General features: G+C 39.9%; 1 pseudogene; it reads right to left on the bottom strand.

Annotated features, from left to right (window-relative positions):
* Nucleotides 1-17,837: 17,837 nt before the first annotated feature.
* Nucleotides 17,838-18,813, bottom strand: LOC123946405 (annotated as a pseudogene).
* Between the last annotated feature and the right edge of the window lie 887 nt (nucleotides 18,814-19,700).

The following is a 19,700-nucleotide window of genomic DNA, read 5'->3' as shown; positions in this document are numbered from 1 at the left end:
TTTTGTTTTTGTTTTTTTTTGGGTTTTGTAAAAAACTTTTATTTAAATTCCAGTTAGTTAACATACAATGTAATATTAGTTTCAGGTATACAGTACAGTGATTCAACACTTCCCTCTATCACCCTGTGCTCATCGCAACAAGCACACTCCTTAATCCCCATCAGCTATTTCACCCAATCCCCCACCCACCTCCTCTTTGGTAGCCATCAGTTTGTTCTCTATAGTTAAGGGTCTGTTTCTTGGTTTGCATCTAGCTCTCTTTTTTCCCCCTTTGCTCATTTGTTCTGTATCTTAAATTCCACATATGAGTGATATCATGTGGTATTTCTCTTTCTCTGAGGGACTTAGTTCTCTGCTCAGCAGGAAGTCTGCTTCTCCCTCTCCCTCTGCTCAGGCCCTCTCTCTCTCTCTCTCCCATTCTCTCTCAAATAAATAAATACAATCTTTAAAAAACAGTGATAGTGGGCATCCTTATCTTGTTTCTGACTGTAGAGGATAAGCTCTCAGTTGTTCTGCACTGAGGATGTTAGCTGTGTGTCTTTCATATATGGCCTTTATGGTGTAGAGGTAATTTCCCTCCATCCCTACTTTGTTGAGGGTTTTTATCATGAATGGATGCTGTACTTTGTCAAATACTTTTTCTGCATCTATTGAGAGGATCATACAGTTTTTATCTTTTCTTTATTAATGCATTGTATCACATTTATTGATTTGAAAATATTGAACTACCCTTGAAGCTCAGGAATTAATCCCTTGATCATGGTACTCTTGTACTCAATGTAATCTTGGATTTTATTTGCTAGTATCTTGCTGAGAATTTTTGTATTCATCTTCAGCAGGGATGTTGGCCTGGAATTCTCCTTTTTAATGGGATCTTTTTCTGGTTTGGAATTGAGGTAATGCTGGCCTACTAGAATGAATTTGGGAGTTTTTCTTCCATTTCTATTTCTTTTGTGGGGGGACAATTTGGGAAGAAACTTTTCTTTAAATGTTTGGTAGAATCCCCCTGTGAAGCCATCTGGCCCTGGACTTTTATTTGTTGGGAACTACTTGATTACTGATTCAATTTCTTTTCTGGTTATGGGTCTGTTTAAATTTCCTATTTCTTCCTTTAGTTTACATATTTCTAGGAATTTATACATTTCTTCCAGATTGCCCAATTTTTTGGCATGTAAGTGTTCATAATATTCTCATAGTTATTTATGTTTTCTGTGGTGTTGGTTGTAATCTCTCCCCTCTCATTCATAATTTATTTATTTGGGTCTTTTCTCTTCTCTTTCTGATAAGTCTGGCTAAAGGTTTATCAATTTTATCAATTCTTTCAAAGAACAATGTCCTAGTTTCTTTGATCTGTTCTACTGCTTTTTGTTTGTTTCTATATCATTTATTTCTGTTCTAATCTTTATTACTTCTTTTCTGCTGGCTTTAGGCTTTATTTGCTTTTCCTTTTCTAGCTCCTTTAGACATAAGGTTAGGTTGTGTATTTGAGACTTTTTTGCTTCTTGAGACAAGCCTACATTGCTTTATATTTCCCTTGTAAGACTGCCTTCGCTGCATCCCAATGGACTGTTGTGTTTTCATTTTCATTTGTTTCCATGTATTTTTCTATTTCTTCTTTAATTTCCTGGCTAAACCATTCATTCTTTAATAAGATGTTCTTTAACTTCCATGTTTTTAGTGGTCTTTCCATATTTGTGTGTGTGTGTTTGACCTCAAGTTCCATAGTAATACGGCCTGAAAATATGCATAGTATGATCCCAATCTTTTTGTATTTGTTAAAGCCTTAATTGTGACCCAGGATGTGCACTGGGGAATTCTGGGAAATGTTCCATGTGCACTCCAAAAGAATACACATTCTGCTGCTTTAGGATGAAATGTTCTGAATGTATCTCTTAAGTCCATCTGGTCTAGTGATCTGTCCTTCCATTGATGTAGATCAGGTGTTAAAGTCCTCTGCTATTATTATATTGTTATCAATGAGTTTCTTTGTGTTTGCTATGAATTGTTTCATATATTTGGGTGCTCCCAAGTTGGGGGCATAAATATTTACAATTGTTAAATCTTCTTGTTGGATAGACCCCTTAATTATGATATAGTGCCCTTCTTCATCTCTTGTTATAGTCTTTGGTTTAAAATCAGGCATATTATTTAAACATGTTTTGATTTGATCCCATGACCTTTTCTTGTACTTTCTTTTGGGATAAATTTCTCCATGTTAATATTTTGCCTAGGTCTTCTTGTCTATGTTAGGAAAGCCTGCTATTGCATTTCAGGAAGTTTTTCTGGTGTGTGCTGTGTGTACTCTGCTGTGTTTTAGCTGTTCTCAGGTCAGTCCCCTACAGGGTTTCTCCTTGCCTGCAGTGGGGAGTTTGGACCTTGTCCACTATATGGCAAGTTTTAATTAGGCATGTTTTGGTCTGCTTGTTAAAAGAAGTTAGATCTTATTTTCCGTAGAGCTGAAGCTTTGCAGCACTCTATGGTCAGTAGACTTTGTGGATGTGGGGGATTTGTGCTGGTCTTCTGGGGGAGGACCCACTGCTACTCTGACTCTCCGGCACACCTGCCCTGGTTTAGAAGCACCTGAGGGGCGGGGCTTAGTGTAAGCAACTCTAGCCTGCCCAGAGGGTGCTGAGTTCCTCAATGAGGTCTGTCCATGCTGAAGGGGGTTGGAGGGTGTGGAATAGCATCAGCTGGCTCTCTCTCTCTCTCTTGTCCCTGAAAAGGGAAATTCACATCACCACTGCTCAAGAAGCCCTAACAGAAGAGTGAACAATCTCCCCTGATCATCTGAGAGAGCATCTTACCCTGCTGTGACTGTTGCTGGTTTGTCCCAGAAGGGCAGTCACACAAAGACACAGGGACTCGGAGTTTGTGATAAAGTGCAGCAAAAACCGGTGTCCAGGTTAGCTGCCTTCAGAGTCTCTCCTCATATGCTAATGAACTGGGCACCTCAATGGTGCCCATGGGCTAATTTGTCTCCTGAGAGGTGGTGCTACCTTTCCCAAATGCACTCCAAGAAGGGAAACTGCCTGTCCCAGTGTGACCCAAGGCATCCTCAGACCACATTGTCTGCTCCCAGGCCTCTGCCTTCCTTCTCCACAGGAGCATTACAGCACCCACCTAGTGATGGTGCAGACTTCTAAAACTTAAGTCTTTGAGTTCCACTGCTTGTAAAAATGTGCAATAATCAGATTCTTTTGTTTTCCCCATCACTGTGTTGGGGAAGTGTTTTTCATGTACAATGCTCTATGTCCTGTTCTCTCTCTCTCTCTCTCTCTCTCTCTCTCCCCCCAACTCCACTCCCTCCTCTCTACCTGATCAGGGCTCCTTCCCCCTCAGCAGCACCAGCGATTCTTCTCGCCCCCATAATCCCATCTCTGCATCTCCTACCTTCCACAATGTGGCCTCCTTTCTCCCTCAGATTGTGCAGTTGGTTCTCTCAGTCCTTAGATTGATTTCTTGGGTGTTCAGGATGATTTGATATTTATTTATCATTCCACTCTATTTCTATAAGTTTGGTTTTTAAAATTTCACATATAAGTGAAATCATACAGTATTTGTCTTTCTCTGTCTGAATTATTTCACTTCACCAAACTCATAGAAACAGTAGAATGATTGTCAGGAGCTGAGAGGTGGGAGAACTGGCTGAGGGTGGCCAAAGGGTCCAAACCTCTAGTTATGAGTAAGTTCTGAGGACCTATACAATATAGTATCTGCCTATAATTAATGGTACTGTACTATATACCTGGAAGTTGCTAAACAATAGATCTTAAATGTCCTTACCACGAAATAATAATAATAAAGTAACTACGTGAGGTGATGAATTTTTTTTAATTTTTTTTTCAGCAAAACAGTATTTATTGTTTTTGCACAACACCCAGTGCTCCACCTGGTTCCCCCAACCTCCCACCCCTCGCCCCTTCAAAACCCTCAGGTTGTTTTTCAGAGTCCATAGTCTCTCATGGTTCACCTCCCCTTCCAATTTCCCTCAACTCCCTTCTCCTCTCCATCTCCCAATGTCCTCCATGTTATTTGTTATGCTCCACAAATAAGTGAAACCATATGATACTTGACTCTCTCTGATTGACTTATTAAACTTAGCATAATCTCTTCCTGTCCCATCCATGCTGATACAAAAGTTGGATATTCATCCTTTCTTTTTTTTTAAATTTTTTTCCCATTTTATTTATTTTTTTCAGCGTAACAGTATTCATTGTTTTTGCACAACACCCAGTGCTCCATGCAAAACGTGCCCTCCCTATTACCCACCACCTGTTCCCCCAACCTCCCACCCCTGACCCTTCAAAACCCTCAGGTTGTTTTTCAGAGTCCATAGTCTCTTATGGTTCGCCTCCCCTCCCCAATGTCCATAGCCCCCCCCTCCCAATCCCACCTCCCCCCAGCAACGCCCAGTTTGTTTGTGGGATTAAGAGTCATTTATGGTTTGTCTCCCTCCCAATCCCATCTTGTTTCATTTATTCTTCTCCTATCCCCCTACCCCCCCATGTTGCTTCTCCATGTCTTCATATCAGGGAGATCATATGATAGTTGTCTTTCTCCGATTGACTTATTTCACTAAGCATGATACACTCTAGTTCCATCCACGTCGTCGCAAATGGCAAGATTTCATTTCTTTTGATGGCTGCATAGTATTCCTTGTGTATATATACCACATCTTCTTTATCCATTCATCTGTTGATGGACATCTAGGTTCTTTCCATAGTTTGGCTATTGTAGATATTGCTGCTATAAACATTCGGGAACACGTGCCCCTTCGGATCACTATGTTTGTATCTTTAGGGTAAATACCCAGTAGTGCAATTGCTGGGTCATAGGGTAGTTCTATTTTCAACATTTTGAGGAACCTCCATACTGTTTTCCAGAGTGGTTGCACCAGCTTGCATTCCCACCAACAGTGGAGGAGGGTTCCCCTTTCTCCGCATCCTCGCCAGCATCTGTCATTTCCTGACTTGTTAATTTTAGCCATTCTGACTGGTGTGAGGTGATATCTCATTGTGGTTTTGATTTGTATTTCCCTGATGCCGAGTGACGTGGAGCACTTTTTCATGTGTCTGTTGGCCATCTGGATGTCTTCTTTGCAGAAATATCTGTTCATGTCCTCTGCCGATTTCTTGATTGGATTGTTTGTTCTTTGGGTGTTGAGTTTGCTAAGTTCCTTATAGATTTTGGATACTAACCCTTTATCTGATATGTCGTTTGCAAATATCTTCTCCCATTCTGTCAGTTGTCTTTTGGTTTTGTTAACTGTTTCCTTTGCTGTGCAAAAGCTTTTGATCTTGATGAAATCCCAATAGTTCATTTTTGCCCTTGCTTCCCTTGACTTTGCCATTGTTCCTAGGAAGATGTTGCTATGGCTGAGGTCGAAGAGGTTGTTGCCTGCATTCTCCTCAAGGATTTTGGTGGATTCCTTTCTCACATTGAGGTCCTTCATCCATTTGGAGTCTATTTTCGTGTGTGGTGTAAGGAAGTGGTCCAATTTCATTTTTCTGCATGTGGCTGTCCAATTTTCCCAGCACCATTTATTGAAGAGGCTGTCTTTTTTCCATTGGACATTCTTTCCTGCTTTGTCAAAGATTAGTTGACCATAGAGTTGAGGGTCGATTTCTGGGCTCTCTATTCTGTTCCACTGATCTATGTGTCTGTTTTTGTGCCAGTACCATGTTGTCTTGATGATGACAGCTTTCTAATAGAGCTTGAAGTCCGGAATTGTGATGCCACCAACTTTGGCTTTCTTTTTCAATATTTCTTTGGCTATTCGAGGTCTTTTCTGGTTCCATATAAATTTTAGGATTATTTGTTCCATTTCTTTAAAAAAAATGGGTGGTATTTTGATAGGGATTGCATTAAATGTGTAGATTGCTTTAGGTAGCATGGACATTTTCACAATATTTATTCTTCCAATCCAGGAGCATGGAACATTTTTCCATTTCTTTGTGTCTTCCTCAATTTCTTTCATGAGTACTTTATAATTTTCTGTGTATAGATTCTTAGCCTCTTTGGTTAGGTTTATTCCTAGGTATCTTATAGTTTTGGGTGCAATTGTAAATGGGATTGACTCCTTAATTTCTCTTTCTTCTGTCTTTTTGTTGGTGTACAGAAACGCAACTGATTTCTGTGCATTGATTTTATATCCTGACACTTTACTGAATTCCTGTACAAGTTCTAGCAGTTTTGGGGTGGAGTCTCAATATTATCAAAGCCATCTATGAAAAACCCACCGCAAATATCATTCTCAATGGAGAAAAACTGAAAGCTTTTCCGCTAAGGTCAGGAACACGGCAGGGATGTCCATTATCACCGCTGCTATTCAACATAGTACTAGAAGTCCTAGCCTCAGCAATCAGACAACAAAAAGAAATTAAAGGCATCCAAATTGGTAAAGAAGAAGTCAAACTATCACTCTTCGCAGATGATATGATACTATATGTGGAAAACCCAAAAGACTCCACCCCAAAACGGATATTCATCCTTTCTGATGGAGGCATAATACTCCATCATGTATATGGACCATATCTTCCTTATCCATTCATCCATTGAAGGGCATCTTGGTTCTTTCCACAGTTTGGCGACCGTGGCCATTGCTGCTATAAACATTGGGGTACAGATGGCTCTTCTTTTCACTACATCTGTATCTTTGGGGAAAATACCCAGTAGTGCAATTGCAGGGTCATAGGGAAGCTCTATTTTTAATTTCTTGAGGACTCTCCAGTATGTGGTGATGAATTTTTTTAAAGATTTTATTTATTTATTTGACAGACGGAAATCACAAGTAGGCAGAGAGGCAGGCAGAGAGAGATGGAGAAGCAGGCTTCCTGCTGAACAGAGAGCCCAATGCGGGACTCAATCTCAGGACCCTGAGATCATGACCTGAGCCAAAGGCAGAGGCTTTAACCCACTGAGCCACCCAGGCACCTGAGGTGATGAATTTTTTAACTATTTTTATTATGATACCTTTTATTTGTCTTTGTTGTCTGCTTGCTGTTGCTAGGACTTCTAATACTATATTGAACAAGAGTGGTGAGAGCGGGCATCCTTGTCATGTTCCTGATCTCAACGGGAAGGCTTCAAGCTTTTTCCCATTGAGGATGATATTTGCTGTGGGTCTTTCATAAATGATTTTATGAAGTTCAGGAAGGTTCCCTCTATCCCTATACTTTGCAGCATTTTAATCAGGAACAGATGCTGGATTTTGTCAAATGCTTTTTTGCATCAATTGAGAGGACCATGCGGTTCTTCTCTCTTCTCTTAGTGATTTGTTCTAACACATTGATATATTTGCAAATGTTGAACCATCTTTGTAACCCAGGGATGAATCCCACCTGGTCATGGTGGATAATCTTTTTAATGTGCTGCTGGATCCTGTTTGCTAGGATCTTGTTGAGAATCTTTGCATCCATATTCATCAGTGATATTGGTCTGAAATTCTCCTTTTTGGTAGGGTCTTTGCCTGGTTTGGGGATCAGGGTAATGCTGGCTTCATAAAAAGAGTCTGGAAGTTTTCCTTCTGCTTCAATTTTTTGGAACAGCTTCAGGAGAATTGGTGTTATTTCTTCTTTGAAAGTTTGGTAGAATTCCCCAGGGAATCTGGAATTCCTCGTTTTTTGGGAGGTTTTTGATCACTACTTCAATCTTGTTACTAGATATCAGTCTATTCAGGTTGTCAGTTTCTTCCTGGTTCAATTTTGGGAGTATATAGTTTTCAAGGAATGCATCCATTTCATCTAGGTTGCTTAGCTTTTTGGCATATAACTGTTGGTAATAATTTCTGATGATTGTTTCTATTTCCTTGGTGTTAGTTGTGATCTCTCCCTTTTCATTCATAATTTTACTAATTTGAGCTTTCTCTCTTTTCTTTTGGACTAGTGTGGCCAATGGTTTATCGATCTTATTGATTCTTTCAAAAAACCAGCCTCTAGTTTCATTGATACGTTCTACTGTACCTCTGGTTTCTACCTCATTGATCTCTGCTCTAATCTTGATTATTTCCCTTCTTATGTGTGGAGTTTGTTTGATTTGTTGTTGATTCTCCAGTTCTTTAAGTTGTAGAGACAGCTGGGGTATTCTGGATTTTTCATTTTTTTTGAGAGAGGCTGGGATGGCTATGTATTTCCCCCTTAGAACTGCTTTTGCTGTATCCCATAGGTTTTGGACCAAAGTGTCTTCATTCTCATTGGTTTCCATGAATTGTTTAAGTCCTTCTTTGATCTCCTGGTTGTTCCAAGCATTCTTAAGCAAGGTGGTCTTTAGCTTCCAGGTGTTTGAGTTCCTTCCAAACTTTTCCTTGTGATTGAGCTCCAGTTTCAAATCATTGTGATCTGAGAATATGCAGGGAATAATGTCAGTCTTTTGGTATCAGCTGAGTCCTGATTTGTGACCCAGTATGTGGTCTATTCTGGAGAAGGTTCCATGTGCACTTGAGAAGAATGAGTATTCTATTGTTTTAGGGTGGAATGCTCTGCATATATCTATGAGGCCCATCTGGTCCAATGTTTCATTCAATTCTCTTGTTTCTTTATTGATTTTCTGCTTCGATGATCTGTCTATTACTGAGAGAGGCGTGTTAAGAAGTCAAACTCGCTCTCTTCACAGACGATATGATTCTTTATATGGAAAACCCAAAAGACTCCACCCCCAAACTCCTAGAACTCATGCAGCAATTCAGTAACATGACAGGATAGAAAGTCAATGTACAGAAATCAGTGGCTTTCTTATACACTAACAATGAAAATACAGAAAGGGAAATTAGAGAATTGATTCCATTTGCTATAGCACCAAGAACCATAAGATACCTGGGAATCAACCTAACCAAAGAGGTAAAGGATCTGTACTCAAGGAATTACAGAACACTCATGAAAGAAATTGAAGAAGACACAAAAAGATGGAAGACCATTCCATGCTCTCGGATCAGAAGAATAAACATTGTTAAAATGTCTATACTGCCTAGAATGATCTATACTTTTAATGCCATTCCAATCAAAATTCCACCGGTATTTTTCAAAGAGCTGGAGCAAATAATCCTAAAATTTGTATGGTATCAGAAGAGACCCTGAGTTGCTAAGGAAATGTTGAAAAACAAAAACAAAACTGGCGGCATCACGTTACCTGATTTCAAGGTTTACTACAAAGCTGTGATCACCAAGACAGCATGGTACTGGCACAAAAACAGACACATAGATCAGTGGAACAGAATAGAGAGCCCAGAAATAGACCCTCAACTCTATGGTCAACTAATCTTCGACAAAGCAGGAAAGAATGTCCAATGGAAAAAAGACAGCCTCTTCAATAAATGGTGCTGGGAAAATTGGACAGCCACATGCAGAAAAATGAAATTGGACCACTTCCTTACACCACACATGAAAATAGACTCAAATGGATGAAGGACCTCAATGTGAGAAAGGAATCCATCAAAATCCTTGAGAACACAGGCAGCAACCGCTTCGATATCAGCCACAGCAACTTCTTTCAAGATATGTCTCCAAAGGCAAAGGAAACAAAAGCGAAAATGAACTTTTGGGACTTCATCAAGATCAAAACCTTCTGCACAGCAAAGGAAACAGTCAACAAAACAAAAAGGCAACCCACGGAATGGGAGAAGATATTTGCAAATGACAGTACAGACAAAAGGTTGATATCCAGGATCTATAAAGAACTCCTCAAACTCAACACACAAAAAACAGATAATCATATCAAAAAATGGGCAGAAGATATGAACAGACACTTCTCCAATGAAGACATACAAATGACTATCAGACACATGAAAAAATGTTCATCACCACTACCCAACAGGGAGATTCAAATTAAAACCACATTGAGATACCACCTGACACCAGTTAGGATGGCCAAAATTAGCAAGACAGGAAAAAACGTGTGTTGGAGAGGATGTGGAGAAAGGGGAACCCTCTTACACTGTTGTTAGGAATGAAAGTTGGTGCAAACACTCTGGAGAACAGTGTGGAGATTCCTCAAGAAATTAAAAATAGAGCTTCCCTATGACCCTGCAGTTGCACTACTGGGTATTTATCCCAAAGATACAGATGTAGTAAAAAGAAGGGTCATCTGCACCCCAATGTTTATAGCAGCAATGGTCACGGTCACCAAACTGTGGAAAGAACCAAGATGCCCTTCAACGGATGAATGGATAAGGAAGATGTGGTCCATATACACTATGGAGTATTATGCCTCTATCAGTAAGGATGAATACCCAACTTTTGTAGCAAAATGGACGGGATGGGAAGAGATTATGCTGAGTGAAATAAGTCAAGCAGAGAGTCAAGTATCATATGGTTTCACTTATTTGTGGAGCATAACAAATGACATGGAGAACATGGGGAGATGGAGAGGAGAATGAATGTGAGAGAAATTGGAGGGGGAGGTGAACCATGAGAGACTATGGACTCTGAAAAACAACCTGAGGGTTTAGAAGGGGCGGGAGGTGGGAGGTTGGGGGAACAAGGTGGTGGTATTAGTGAGGGCACCTGTTGCATGGAGCACTGGGTGTGGTGCAAAAACAATGAACACTGTTATTCTGAAAAGAAAGAAAAAAAGAAAGAAAAAAGAAAAAAGTGAAAAAAAAACTATTTTTATTATGGTAATCATTTCATAAGGTATTCCTTTATCAAATCATCATTTGATACACCTTAAATGTATACAGTGTTATACATCTCCCATCCAAGTATTAACCAGGCCCAACCATGCTCAGCCTCCAAGATCAGATGAGATCTGGAGCATTCAGGGTGGTATGGTAGACCAATGTTTTACATTGAACACATCTCTCAACACTAGAAAACGTTGATAACAACAAAAGCCAGTTTTTAGATATTATGAAAGTCAGTAGATCTTTTTTCTTAAGATTTTTTTTATTTTTTTTTAATTTATTTGATGAGAGAGTGACAGCAAGAGCAGGAACACAAGCAGGGGGAGTGGGAGAGGGAAAGCAGGGCTCCTGCCAAGCAAGGAGCCCAATGCAGGGCTTGATCCCAGGACCCTAGGATCATGGCCTGAGCTGAAGGCAGATGCTTAACCATGAGAGCCACCCAAGCACCCCAAAAGTCAAGACATCTTATATCACATTAACATAGACACATGTGTTCATAAGGAAATAAGGAGGAAAAGCTCATGAACCATTTGCTTGCTTGCTTGCTTGTTTGTTTGTTTGTTTGTTTGTTTCTTTAAATGGAGTTGAATAATGGAGATTTTGTGTCTGGAAAATTTCTGAGATCATTGAAAAATCAACAAAGTATGCCTTGCCTCTGGTATATAAAATTTTTCTGAGCAATTTCTCAATCATTAAAATGTACTGCCAGTTGTGACTTTCTAATTAATTTGGCCTTCATTGCACTTCACTCTGCCCATTTTCAGGGGTAGCAAGATCAGTAACATGTGAGGAGACCATACCTGTTTCTCTGAGTGGCTCTTTTGAGGTACTGTTCCTTCAGTGAACATACAGCATGGCCTTGGCGAGAGACTCTGGGCTCTCAGTTCAGACGAATTCATCAAATACTCCTTTCAGAACTTTTGAGGATGTCAGTAACATGATGAGGTCAAAAATCCACACTGTGCATTTGCATTGTAACAAACATGCAATATACTATAAAAACTCAAAAATTTAAATAAAATCTCTATATTAGGGGGAAAAAGGGTAAAAAAACCCTCTTAGCAGATTGAAGCTTCCCTCCTAAGAACTGTGGTGTTTGTATGATCACTATCCAATGTGTTAAAGGGGTCAAAGACTGACTTTGCACTCTACCTTCAGTTATAAGTCATTGACTTGTTTTCAAATGAGCAAACCTGTCTTTCTCTCTGTCACTCTTTCTCTCTCTCTCTCTATCTCTCTCTCTCTCTTTTTCTTATACAGCTTTGGAATTGTACTTGATTTTAGAGTCTGCACCATTCCAGCAGAGCAGGAGTCTACATGCAGCAGGTATATAAGGCTACCATTATATTTTCAGCAAAGTTTCCTTGTTTTCCCTGAATGACCTTTAAGTAAATAAATTCATAAGTAGGCAATATGCTACCTAGCATTGGGTATCATACTTATGGATAATAGTTTTCAGTTATTTATCATAGAATGAAGATATTGAATATTTTGCGTGTATGGTTCCAGTTCTGAGCTATGATATTTTGCTGAATAATTAAAGTTATTCATAAGTAACTTTAAAGAAGAACATTCATCTAATTAAACACAAAAAAATCTTTCAAGGATTATAACTACAAGGGAGAAAATATATATTTCAAGATACATGGAGTAACTGACAAGTGAAATTATTTTCTTTGACAAAAGAAGGACAAAAACAACTTTAGACTATATCATTGCTTATGATTACTGAGGCTTGCAGAGAAAAAATTCTTCATAGGCCATGTACGTATTTGTAAATCCACAGTCAAGAACAAGTGGGGATGTGAAAGTTTTCTGACAGTTCTTCTAAAATTATGCTCTGGTGTACCATTAGATTTATCACATTATTTCCTAGATTAGTGCTTCTATACAGGTAATCAATATTAAAGATCCATCAGGGAGAAAAAATAGAACTACAAGAATAATATTTTGTTTGTTTTTATTTTAGTTTTAGTTTTGGTGGTGCAAAAGGTTGGATGTTGCTATGATGCAAAAATCAAAGTCATCTTAAAATTATTTACATTATTAAAAAAATTTTAAACATAGAATGGAAGACTCCCACAGGCCAGAGCCAGAACCCAGTCCATGTAGATGGAGCACAGGATTTCCCAAGAAGAAAAACAGGGTGTAGTTGGAGCCTGTAGGATGCACCATGTGGCTTCAGGATTTGGGGGCAGAAACGCAGGTCCTGCTGGATGGTCAGGCAGAGGGTGAACTGGGATGCACAGAGCATTGGGAGTGTCTGGGAAGATGGTGGATTTAGGCCTGAGAAATAGGTGCCCAGACCCAGTCTTCCCAGAGGAAGCCCAATCTCTGGCAGGACCTCACAGTTGGTGGTGGGATGGGATGGGATGGCAGGGGGTGCTGTGATGAGAAATACATGGGTGTCCTGGGTGCCAGAGGCCCCTAGTCTCAGATCATCGATAAGGAGTCTGGCTAGGTTATCTACCAAGCAAGACCCAATCCGCATAGATACCTCTCCACCAACTCAGAATCACAGGCATCAGTCCTTCACTCCCATGGCTCTAGTAGATGTGGGAAAAGGGCTCTGGCCAAAGTCTGTGTAGTCAAGGGACCTTGCCGAGACAGAAGGAGGAAATGAACTGTGCATACTTGGACCACAAACCTATAGCATTCCAGAAGGCCCAAAGCACCAGGGCAACAACTAAGTGGCTTCTGGCATAGAATCTGGAGGCCCAATGAGATTTCTGCCAAGTTCCAAGCCAGAGGAAGCAGAAAGCCCCAATCATTGGAGACCTCTAGACCAGCAGATCATATAGCTACAGGCAAAGGAAGCAAAAAATTTGCATGTAGGTGCCTAGTAGCAGTAATAAGCAGTGTTATTTCCATTTCCATACATTGATTCCTGGACCCATGAATCCTGGCTATGGGGAAAAAAAAAAAAAAAAAAACAGCAGTATTCATTGGATGATGATTCAGAGCATATACAGATTTCTGGAGAACCTTGCCCTATTGCTGTGAGGTTCACTTAGGTGATGTAATGAGGTCTTCAAAAGGCCACTGTATCATTTTAATAGAACAGCTGCTTTAGGATGGTGGGAAACATAGTAAAACCAGAGAATTCCATGAGTATGGGCATATTGCTGCCTTCTTTTTGCTATGAAGTGAGTTCACTAATAAGAAGCAATGCTGTATGTAATACCATAATGGTGGACAAGGTGTTTTCTTTCATGAATGGTAGCATGGGCAGAAGCTTTACGCCAGGGATGATGAATTCATATCTAGATGTCTATTCCAGTTGAAACAAAATTCTGCCCTTTCCTTGACAGAAGCAGTCCATTTGTTGACACCAGCCTGCTTGCTACTAAGTAGTTAGCTGATCACCTCAGGGAAAGGGACCATATTGGGACTCAATCTTAGTTTCTGCTACTGGCAGATTAGGCATTCAGCAGTGACCTTACCAGATCAGACTTGGTGAGTGGAGGTCAATGTTGCTGAGCCCATGTATAACCTCCCTCCCCGGCACCATGCCCATTTTGTTCTGAGATCATTGGGCAATGACAGAGGTCACTAGGGAAAGATGCTGACTGGTATCCACAGAAAGGGTCATCCTATCCATTTGATTATTAAAATCTCCTCCACTGAGGTCATGCTTTGGTGAACACTCACATGGGACACAAATATCTTCACATTTTTTTGCCCATTCAGAGAGGTCTACCCACATACCTCTTCCCAAAACTTTGTGTCACAAATCTTCCAGTCATGTTCCTTCTAAGTGCTAACCATTGGACACAGCCCATGAATCTGTATATAACTGCATCTCTTGGCCATTTCTTCTTCTAAGCAAAATGAGCAAACAAAGGTACTATTTGAAGTTCTACCCACTGGGAAGATTTTTCTTCACCATTGTCCTTCAGGAATGTCCCAGAAAGGATCTATAGAACTACAGCTATCCACTTTCATGTGGCCCCTGCATATCATGCAGAAACATCTGCAAAGCAGGCCCAAGACTTCTTTCCCTTTGCCAGCTGATCATAGAGAACTTCTCATGAAGACAGAGGTGCAGGTTGGGAGAGGAAGGCAGAGTAGCAGGAGTGGGGAATGTTGGTGTTTGGCTACTTCTTCAGGTTACTTTCTTGTGCCTTTAGGGCCTGCTTGAGGCTGCTCACACATATACCACCTCCATGTGATGATGGAGTGCTACTGTGCACACCCAAATTTATAGCTTCTTGGATCAGCAAAACCCCTGGTTCCAGCTGAGGTTGCATGGTAACTTGGGGGTTTATTGTCAAATGTTTAGTCTCTACTGAGGTCCAGTAACAGAACAAGAGCTATTTCTCAAAAGGAGAACAGTTATTTGCGTAATATGGAAGGGCTTTACTTCAAAATCCTAAAGACCTATCCTGTGACTCATCTATAGGGACCTGCCAAAGGCTTTGGATGGAATCTCTATCTGCCATTAACCTTTCAAGCATCACTGGATCTCTGTATCAAGTGATCCAAGGGGAAAGCAAAGCTGTTTGCACAAGCAGCGTGGACCTATTGCCAAGCTTTCTTGTTCTGTCTCCCACCCAAACTAGCAGCTTTTCAGGTCACTCTGTAAATGGACCAGGGTAAGAAACACAATGAGGAATAAATTGTCTCTAAAATTCCAAAACACTACTGGGTGCAGTGCTTCTTTTCTGGTTTTAAGAGGGGCTAAATTCAGCAACTTATCCTTCACCTTAGAAGGGCTCTCTTCATATGCCCCACACACTAGAAATTTCACTAAGGTAGAATTTTAGTTGAATTTATTTCCTACTCTCTGCCATGCAAATGTTTTACCAAAAATTTTAAACTGGTTGCTGCTTCTTTGTCACTACATCAAATCAGCATAATGTTATCAATGTAATGGAACAGCATGATATCTTACGGAAAGGAAAGGTGTTCAAGATCCCTGCAAATAAATTATGACAAGGGGCTGGAATTGATATACCCTTAAGGTAGGACAGAGTATTGAACCTATACTGCTGGCCTTTCTAGTTGAAAACAAATCTTTCCTGTGATCTTTACTAAGAGGTATCAAAAAATAGGTATCACTTGACTTACCTGGATTTTTTAAAATAAACTTATCACATGGGCCAGGCTCTGCTGCTTGCCTCTTCTACTTTAGTAAGTCCAGTAAAGCTACCACTTTTTACAGCAGATCAATATGTCAGGTGGAGCCATGGTATACCCCAAAAAGATTTCAAATAAAATGAACCTTACATTTTGAAGCAAAGCTTTTTCTCCCTCAAAAAACAACCAGAGGGTTTTGAAGGGGTGGGGGCGGGGGGGTGGGAGGTTGAGGAACCAGGTGGTGGGAATAGGGAGGGCACGTACTGCATGGAGCACTGGGTGTGATGCCAAAACAATGAACACTGATACGCTGTAAATAAACAAATAAAAAAAATAAAATTAAAAATCAAGTACTTCTTTTTTTTAATATTATTATTTTTTTATTTGTTTATTTTCAACGTAACAGTGTTCATTGTTTTTGCACCATACTCAGTGCTCCATGCAGTACGTGCCCTCCCTATTACCCACCACCTTGTTCCTCAACCTCCCACCCCGCCCCCCCCGCCCCTTCAAAACCCTCTGGTTGTTTTTCAGAGTCCATAGTCTCTCATGGTTCATCTCCCATTCCAGCTTCCCTCAACTCCCTCTCCTCTCCATCTCCCCATGTCCACCGTGTTCTTTGTTATGCTCCACAAATAAGTGAGAGCATATGATACTTGACTCTCTCTGCTTGACTTATTTCGCTCAGCATAATCTCTTCCAGTCCCGTCCATGTCGCTACAAAAGTTGGGTATTCATCCTTTCTGATGGAGGCATAATACTCCATTGTGTATATGGACCACATCTTCCTTATCCATTCATCCGTTGAAGGGCATCTTGGTTCTTTCCACAGTTTGGCGACCGTGGCCATTGCTGCAATAAACATTGGGGTACAGATGGCCCTTCTTATCACTATATCTGTATCTTTGGGGTAAATACCCAGCAGGGCAATTGCAGGGTCATAGGCAAGCTCTATTCTTAATTTCTTGAGGAATCTCCACACTGTTCTCCAAAGTGGCTGCACCAACTTGCATTCCCACAAAGAGTGTAAGAGGGTTCCTCTTTCTCCACATCTTCTCCAAAAATCAAGTACTTCTTTAAGAGAAAGTCTGATGGGCTCTCATGGAGTCTGAATGCCTCCTCATAAAGCACCAGGAAACTGGGAACCCAAGCTGCTCACCTAAACTGGGGATTTTAAGCTGAACTATAAAGTGGGCATTTCCAGAAGTACTCCATCATTACACTTTTTTTTAATTTTAAGTAAAGTGGAAACTAACTAAGTCTGACATCATAAACAATTTGTATTGGCAAGTTATTCAGACTCCCAGCCTACCTACTTGGCCCAAGTGGTTGGCCCTTCCTTAACACATATCAATGAGCTTGTTGAGAAAAAGTGAGGAAAAAAAAATAACAAACTTGTTTTCCAGATGGCTTTGTCTTCTCAAGTACCTGACTACTCAGAAAAAGAAACAGTTTTATAAAATGTTATTATTTACTGAAGATTCCATTCATCTTTACCAGAAGAGAAATCATTGTACGATTAGCAAACTATTGGGGCACGTGGGTGGCTCAGTGGGTTAAGCCTCTGCCTTCAGCTCAGGTCATGATCTCAGGGTCCTGGGATCAAGCCCCACATGAGGACTCTCTGCTCAGCAGGGAGCCTGCTTCCCCCTCTATCTCAGCCTGCCTCTCTGCCTACTTGTGATCTCTCTCTCTGTCAAATAAATAAATAAAATCTTTTAAAAAAAGATTAGCAAACTATTATCAATAACACTTTCTCTAATAAGACATTCTACATTCTGAGCTTAACACCCCCACCAAACTAATTTTTAGCCTACCATATCAATAGGTCCAGAGAAAATAATTAAAATAAAAGAAAATAAAAGAGGATGTAATTTTACATCCTCTTTTACCCACTAGCATACGATTATACCTACAAAGAGCGAGGAGTATATTTCTGTTGATAGAATGGCTACAAATGTTACTGATACTGAAGATTTAACACCGCTCATAAGGAAGAGCAAATATGGATTGCTACTTCTCCTTCCATGAAAGCAATTCACTGTGGGATGGTCAACTTAAAGGATCCTTAAGTGACTCAAACTTGACACCATGTTAAAAACAAATTAGACTGAAATGATGAAAGGATGCATTAATGGGGAAATCACAGGAAAGTAGAATTAGTATAAAGATTTTTTCTTTCAAAGGACTTTCTCAAAGCTTGCTTGAATTCTTTGTTTCTTAGAGAGTGGATCAGAGGGTTTAACATGGGTGTGACCAATATGTAAAATACTGAAGCCACTTTATGAAGTTCAGGATTGCTTGGAAGTGTGAGATACACAAAGGAGACAGTCCCAAGGCTCAAACTTACCACTTGCAGATAGGAGATACCGGTGGAGAAGGCTTTCCTTCTCCCTTCACTAGAGGGAAACTTCAAGACTGTGGTCACAATGTACATGTAAGACACTACAATAACAACTATTGTAGGCAAAATAATGAAGGCAGCCAAACTGAGAGATACCATTTTATAGACAGAGAAACTGGAACAGGAGATTTTCTCAGTTTGGTAAGAATCACAGTAGAAGTGATCAATGACTCAGGAAGCACAGAAAGGCACTGAGAATGTTATGCTGACTTGGAGATGGAACTGAGGCAGCCACAGAGATAGGAACCAGCCACCAGCTGAGTGCAAAGGCTTTTTGAGATGTGGACACTATAAAGAAGAGGATTGCAAATGGCAATAAATCAGTCATAGACCATGGCTGCCTGGAGAAAAGCCTCTGTAACCATGAAAAAAAAAAAATGCATAAATTAACAGCTGAACCACACAACCTACAAAAGGAGGTACTCTTTTTCTCAGACAGGAAGTTGACCATGGCTTTCAGGGCAATAACAGTGGAGTAGGAGAGATCAATGAAGGAGAGATTGCCTAGAAAGAAATACATTGGTGTGCTCATCTGGGAGGCAGTCACAATGATTGCCATCATACTAATATTCTCCAAAAGGACCATGCCATAGACCAGCAGGAAGAGGAGAAAAAGGAGAATGTGGAGCTCTGGACAGACCCTGAAGCCTACAAGAATGAAGTCAGTTACATCTGAGTGGTTGCCTGCTCCCTTGTCTCTCATGCCAAGAACCTGCTGAGAGGTACAAGACAAGGTTAAAAATAGAAATTTCCATCTAATTCCCACTATCATAAAATATCTTTTTTCTCTTGTGGAAGACATTGAAATCTGTGCTATCGTCACCTATTGGCCACCCAATTGTATCAGGTGTCCTTTTCTAGAAACTAAATCTAAGGCACGTTGTGATGTCCATCTGCACATAATATGTAGGTTACCTAACTCATAGTTTTCTAATGTGACTCTCCAAATCCAGTGCTCTTTCCATTATAGCTCAAGTGACATCCATGCATAAAGCATTATTTCTTTATACCTATTTAGCTCTTCACTTGATTTTCATGGTGTTAAATATATCTGAACGTTTTAGAGACATATAAGTATTCACTCTCATTTTTAATTATCATTTTAATTTCATTTTATTTTTGATAATGCTTCTAATTTAAAATAAAAGGATCTAATTAAAGCCTGATTTAAAATTCCATGAATAGACATTAGACCTGAATAGAGGTTAATATTTAAATAGTCTGTGAGAGTTTAGGTTATAAAGAGATTTAATTTGGTATCCAGAATAAAAACCTTGAAAAATAGAATGCGTCATCACCTTCTTGACATGAGAAAGCTCAGACACACTACCAGAAGGGGAAATCCATGGATTCTACATATCTGCACAAATCTGTCAAGAAGCCAATTTTATCTTAAATGTCTATACAAGTGTTTAAAAAAAAAAGAAACTCTAAAAATTTGTTGATTAAAATTTGGGGTTAGGAAAGAAAAATGTCAATTTTGAAAATAATTTTATGATGTCTCCAATTAGAGAGAGAACCATATACATATTAAAATTTTCTAAACAATTATTTTGAATCACACAGGTAACTAGTCTGAATTGTTTGTCCGATGACTTTGGA

This window comes from Meles meles, chromosome 7, assembly GCF_922984935.1.
Source record: "Meles meles chromosome 7, mMelMel3.1 paternal haplotype, whole genome shotgun sequence".
NCBI lineage: Eukaryota > Metazoa > Chordata > Mammalia > Carnivora > Mustelidae > Meles > Meles meles.
This window is presented reverse-complemented; position numbering and strand designations above follow the sequence as displayed.